Raw genomic sequence first — 6,922 nt, 5'->3', positions numbered from 1 at the left:
GCCTCGGCCTCCGGCGCGGGCCCGGCCGACCGCAGCGCCGTCGGGGGGTTCCGGTCCACCGCCAGCAGGTTCCCCAAGTCGAACTCCAGCTCCAGCTCCTTGTGCACCGTGATGCGCCGCAGCGTCTCCGCCTCGGCCTGCGCCGCCTCGGCCAGCAGCGCTTCCACGCCGTGACCCTCCATGGCGGCCCCGCACCCACCCCTCACTCACTCGGCACCGCGGCTCAAGTTGCGCGGGACAGCACCACCTCGTGCGGACGCTCAACCCGGAAGAGGAGACGAAGGTTCACTTCCGGGGCACCCGGGACCGCCTCCCCAGCCGGGTGGCGGAGGGGAGTGGCCGGCAGAGGGCGGCATTGGAGAGCGCAAGGGTTTCGCAGCGGAACCTTCGGGCCGGAGCGCGGCGGTGGGCGGACCCGGTGTGACGGGCGAGCTCCGGGCCGGGTGTGGAAGCGGTGAGTGCGGGGGGCACGTCCGCACCGCCCTCCGCGTGCTCGGCGCGCACCGGGCGCGCACCGGGCGCTAGTGAGTTGCCGACCAGCTTGGGGTCGCGCCCTGTCCCGGCAGGAACCAGCCAGCACCGCGCAGGCGCAGTGACACGGTCTGGACGCCGGTCCTGGTCTGTGCCACGGGTTAACCCTCGGCCATTTCATTCGTTTAGGCGTTTACAAGACCCTGTGAGGAATAGTACTCGCCTCTCAGGCCTCTGGTAAAGATGGTGCCCCCCCCGTACTGGCTCACGTCTGAGGTTCCAGCTACCAGGAAGGTAGTAGGTTGGAGGTTTAGAATCTAACACCCATGCGGAGGAAACACGAGTCTTACCTAAAAATAAGAAGGCAAAAGGCCTGAGCATGTGGCTCAAGAGCCTTCCTAGCAAGGGTGAGGACTGAGTGCAAACCTCATTACCAGAGAACAAAACACAAAACAAAAACACTCCCAAAGGTTAATATACTTTTTTTTTTTCTGGTCCTAGGGCTTGAACTCAAGGCCTGGGCACTGTGCCCTCAGCCTCTTTATACTCAAGGCTAATGCTCTACCACTTGAGCCACAGCTTCACTTCTGGCTTTTTGGTGGTTAATTGGAGATAAGTCTCTCTCACCCAGGCTGTCTTCAAACCATGATCCTCTATGTCAGCCTCCGGAGTAGCAAGGATTATAGGTGTGAGTCACCAGTGCCCAGCTACTCTTGTTTTTAGCTGTGTTAATTTCCATTGGTGAAAAAGGGCTATGAAATGAATTGATTTATGTGAGGCTCTACAACTAGGTATGTGGAAGCAGTAGATCTTAAATTCTGGAATTAAGAATATATACATATTCTCAGTGGTCTGGGAAGGTGGCTCAGTGGTAGAGTGCTTGTCTTGCATGCATGAGGCCCTGGGTTCGATTCCTCAGCACCACATAAGCAGCAGAAAAAAAAAGCCAGAAGTGGCGCTGTGGCTCAAGTGGTAGAGCGCTAGCCTTGTGCTGAACAGCTGAGGGACAGCGCCCAGGCCCAGAGTTCAGGCCCCATGACCGGACCCCCCCCCCATAAAAAATACTCGAAGAATATATACATATTCTCATACCAGGTGCTAGTGGCTCACACCTGTGAGCTATTCAGGAGGCTGAGATCTGAGGATAGATATTCAAATCTAGCTTAGGCAGAAAATTCCAAGAGATTTCATCTCCAATGAACCAGTAAAAAATTTGGATCAGAGGTATGGGTCAAGTATTTGAAGGCCAGCAAACAAGCCTGATACCCTTAGTTCAAACCCAAAGTGGTGGGAATTACCTATTTCTTTATTCATTTGTTTATTTATTTATTCCTTTCCCTGAGCCATTGCTTTAGTATTCAGCATCAAGTCTTTAATGTCAGTAATTCTATGAGGCCAAGTCTAGGACAAGGTTCAATGTTCAAATTCAAAGTTTTAAGCCTTTAGCTTAAAACTTTTGGGATTTGCTGAAATCCCAACTGAGTGATTGACTCATTCACTCAGTAAACATTTAATTGAATGACTTATTTTTTTTGTAAGCCAGACACTCTAAATAGAGGTAATTGAGACTTTGTACAACACTGGGAAAGTAAGATAGCTAGGTAAAGAGAAATAGTGATCTTTCTTTCTTTCTTTCTTTCTCTTTTTCTTTCTTTTCTTTCTTTCTCTTTCTCTCTTCTTTCTTTCTTTCTTCCTTTCTTCTTTCTTCCTTTCTTCTTTCTTCCTTTCTTCTTGTCAGGGCCTTGCATTTGCTTAGAAGTCCTCTGTACTGCTCTTCATTTCACCCCATGGAACTGAACCTCTAATAAGAAGAACAATGATGTAGGATTTAGTTCTTCTGTTAATCTGAAGTAGAGGAAAAAGAGTAGTTTTTCCTTTCTTTTTTTTTTTTTTGGGTCCAGTTGTGGGGCCTGAACTCTGGGCCTGGGCACTGTCTCTCAGCTCTTCAGCTCAAGGCTAGCGCTCTACCACTTGAGCCACAGTGCCACTTCCGGCTTTTTTCTTTTTGCTTATGTGGTGCTGAGGAATCGAACCCAGGGCCTCATGCATGCAAGATAAGCACTCTACAACTGAGCCACCTTCCCAGCCCCTTTTTCTTCTTTCTTACTGGATGACTTGGTCCGGATTATACAGGTACTTTTTTTTTTTTCCCCTGGTACTGGGGATTGCTCTTAGGAGTTTTTCTTTTTCTTTTTTTCCTTTTCCTTTTTTTTTTTTTTATCAGTTGTGGGGCATGAACTCAGGGCCTGGGCACTGTCCTGGAGCCTCTTTGTGCTCAGGGCTAGTGCTGTACCACTTGAGCCAAGTACCACTTCTGGTTTTTGAGTGGTTGATACGAGATAAGAGTCTCAGAGGACTTTTTCTAGCTTGGAACAGCAATCATTAGATCTCAGCCTTCTGATTAGCTAGGATGGTGTGAAACAACAACGTCTGAAGAACTTCTTTTGCAGAGTGCTTTATCACTTGAACCACGCCCCTGATCCTTTTATATTTAGTTTGTTCTTCAGGTAGAATCTCTTGGTAACTTTGTAGGGCAGGCCTGGGCCTTAGTCCTTCTGTCTGTACTTCTGGAGTAGTTGAGGTTACTGGGGTGCACCACTAAGCTTTGCCTATTTTGCTGACTTTTGCCCAAGCTGGCCTCAAATTCAGATCTTCTTGTCTTCACTTCAGGGGTTTACTACCATATCCTATCCTAAGGTCAGTTCTTAATTCAACTATGGTTGTTTTATGGTCAGTGTTTTTTTTTAAATAAAAAATGCATTTTAATTTACTTGAAGACTGATTTTTATTTCCTCATAGTGCTGGACACATAACACCATTGAATATATGAATAAACTACTAAATTAAAATGGTATTGGTGTTGGCCATGTCGGATTCAAAGTGAACAAAGACTGATATTTGGGACTTAAAAGAATTTTATTGAGGTGAGTGGGTAAGTCATGGTCTCTAGCTTATATAATCCTTGTTTTAGACAAGTCTATATACAGTGTTAAGACAAAAGAATCTTAGCTGGGCTCTGCTAGCTCACATCTGTAATCTTAGCTGCTCAAGGGTTGGAGATCTGTAGGTGAAGATTTGAAGCCAGTCCTGGCACAAAAATCCTCTGGACTCTGTTACCAATTAACCAGAAAAATGCTGGACTGGAGGTGTGGCTTAAGAGATAGAGCATCAGCCATGAGTGAAAAAGCCATGTTAGAGCACTGTCCTTTTTTTTTTTGCCAGTCCTGAGGCTTGAATTGAATTCAGACCCTGGGCACTGTTCCTGAGCTTCTTTTGTTCAAGACTAGCACTCTACTACTTGAGCCACAGTGCTACTTCTGGCTTTTTCTGTTTATGTGGTACTGAGGAATTAAACCCAGGGCTTCATGCATGCTAGGCAAGCACTCTACCACTAAGCCACATTCCCAGCTCAAAGCCTTGTTCTTTATCAGAGTTATTTTTACTTGACAGTGTTTTCTTTCCAGATGGTAATTGAGAAGCTAATTAAAAAATGGTACCAGCTCATCCATACAAAAGAGCACAAGGCCCTGAGTCCCTGAATTCAAGCCCCCAGTACTGGTGTACACCACATATGTACAAAAAGTTAAGGAAAGCCTACTAGGTACTTTAGTTCTGTAAATTCAGAGAGACTCTTAAGTGTGCTCATTAGACCTCATTTCTTTCTCACTGTGCCTGCTCCCTGTGGCCTGTGATACACCGGCATGGTGTTTATTCAGCTACTGTGCTGCATATGATTTTTAGAGGCACATCTTTATTCCTTTACCGAGCTCTAGTCTGAAATCTCCAACTACTTGGTGGGCTTTTTCTTCAAACTCTAAACATGTCTAACACTACATAACACATAATCTTTCCTCAAGCTTGCATTTTCTTCTATCACCAACCCACCATTTTTTCCTCCCGCAAATGTTGATAGATTCCCTTTGATGCCTGAGGAATTGTGCCATTGAAAATGCAATGATTTGTGAAAACAGTCTCAGTTGATGTTAGAAGTCATTCTTGATTCTTCTTATCTCCAGAAGTCATATTAGGTTTGTATTGTTTTCTTTCTATATCCGTTGCAGTGACCTTACCAATACTGGTTCTTCAGACCCTCTTTCTGTCACTAATTTTTGGTGAGGATCTGAGGAGTTCCCATTTTCAAACAGGGACTTTCCACTCAGGTTTTACCTTATGCAGGTCCTTGACTTTGAATTCAGAAAAAAACTTCCAGACAGATTATAAAGTTACCTTTGTGAAAGTTACTGAGAAAGCAAGCTGAGAAGCAAAAGCACACTCTCTTATGTCTATGTAGTACTGGGGCTTAACTCAGGGCTTAACTCAGGGGCTTGTGCTTAGTAGGCAGGTGCTGTACAATGTGAACTATACTTCCGGGCCCTAAGGATACTCTTAGAATGTGGGTACCCAAGTGAGATACACTGGACTGACTTGATACTGGGTATTTATGGTGAAAACGTAGGGTTTTAAAGGTGAAAAGGATGCTCCTTTCAAGATAGATGTCTTTCTGGAAAATACTTTTTTAAAAATCTTTTGAAAACACGTTTGTGATCAAAAGAGTCATTTTACCAAGCATTTTATTCCAAGGTTTGGTGTCTTTTTTTTTTTAGGTTTTTCTACTTTATTCATTTATTTGACAGCACTAGTTTGTGAACTAATGTTTATGTTTAGTTGTGCATTTATGGCACAAGATCTCCTTTTCAAAATGGCACCAATTTTCCTTTAAGGACTATTTTTAGCAGCAATCATATTTAAAGGTTAACAACTTACAGGGCAAATGCTTTAGCTATACCTTTTCTATTTCATACTTGCCAGTTACAGTATCTACAAAAGGCTAACAATGTCAACATAAAAATGAGCTTTCACTCTTCCTCATCCATATCTTAGTCAAAGGCTAAATCAAGGATCTCTCTCTTCTAGGTTGTCATTAAGTACTCTCTGTCACAGAACTTTTAGGGATAGTGGAATATACCCAAATTAAGAATTACTTTATCTTACACTTGTCTTATACGCCCTTAAAAATCAGGCATCCATGTAAATACCTACATCCCTGAACTGAATCTCATGCTCTTCTCCAATGGGATCAAAAACAAGGGGAAGGAAAAAGCCTTTGACTAAGGTTTGGTGTCTTTTAAAAAATATATTCTTGCTTAGTGCGCAGGGCATAGTAATCATTTGGGCAAATAGTCAACATCAGAGGGAGAAGATCTGCTCCTTTACTAAGGCATACCAGCTTTTAAGGAAAGAACAGTGCTTATTTCAAGGAGTATTGGATGGAGCCTTGTAACCTACCTGTGCTATGGATGGTTTCTCAAGGAACTAGAAAAGTCAGAAGAGGGTTGTCCAACAGGAGCTGTAGCCTTCTGATGACAATCTATAGAGAGCCCAGGGCACACTTGCCCTGACCTTGCTCTCTTCATAACTCCTACTCTTTTGGCATAGCTTTTTGGTAGTCAAACCATCTGTAAGCTAGGGTCAGCAAGGTGAGTTGAAATGAGGCAGAAAAAAAATAGGGAAAGTGAGGCTTGGAAACAGCAGCCAGGTATTCAAAGGTAAGCATTCTTAAACATTTTATTTTTTTGTGCTGGTCCTAGGGCTTGAACTCAGGGATTGGGCGCTGTTCACAAGTTTCTTTTGCTCAAGGCTAATACTCTATCACTTGAACCACAGCTCCACTTAAAGTTTTTTTTTTTTTTGTAAGTAGCTTATTGGAGATAAAAGAGTCTCACAGAATTTCCTTCCCTGGCTGATTTTGAACCACAGTCTTCAGATCTCAGCCTTCTGAGTAGGTAGGATTATAGGCATGAGCCACTGACACCCAGTTTAGTAATTTTATTGAAAAGCACACTGGAGGCAGGTGCTACTGGCTCATGCCTGTAATCCTAGCTACTTAGGAGGCTAAAATCTGAGGATTGAGGTTTGAAGCCAAGCCTGGGCAGGAAGGTCTATGAGACTCTTATCTCCAGTAAACTACTCAGGAAAGTGGCACTGCGGCTCAAGTGGTAGAACAATAGGCTTGAGCATAAAAGCTCAGGGATAGAATTTAGGCCCTGAGTTCAAGCCCTAGTACTGGCACATACACACAAAGCACACAAATACTGCTTGCTTTCCTTCAAGATTTACAACCCCTCTCTGAGTGTAGTTTTTCTCCTTCTGACCCTCCCTATAAAATCCTTAATTGGGACTTACTACCTTTGGATGCATTTGTTCAGTTGACCTGTGTTGATTTGATTAAGAGGTGAGATGTTTATAGTTCTCCTAGATCTTCTTCCTCTCCATTCTTTGTTTAAGGGACACTCAAGGAGAAAAAATATAAATTTAGTAAACCTGATTTTGATAGCTCTGGGCCCAAGTGATAATGGCAAAACAGTCTAGACCTGTGTGGAGAGAAGATAGTTAAAGATATGAAAGTAATAGTTTTCATCTTCACTCAATCTTTTTTTTTTTTTGAGTGTGT

This window comes from Dipodomys ordii, unplaced genomic scaffold (assembly GCF_000151885.1).
Source record: "Dipodomys ordii isolate 6190 unplaced genomic scaffold, Dord_2.0 Scaffold190, whole genome shotgun sequence".
Taxonomy (NCBI): Eukaryota; Metazoa; Chordata; class Mammalia; order Rodentia; family Heteromyidae; genus Dipodomys; species Dipodomys ordii.
Note: the sequence above shows the minus strand (reverse complement) of the source record.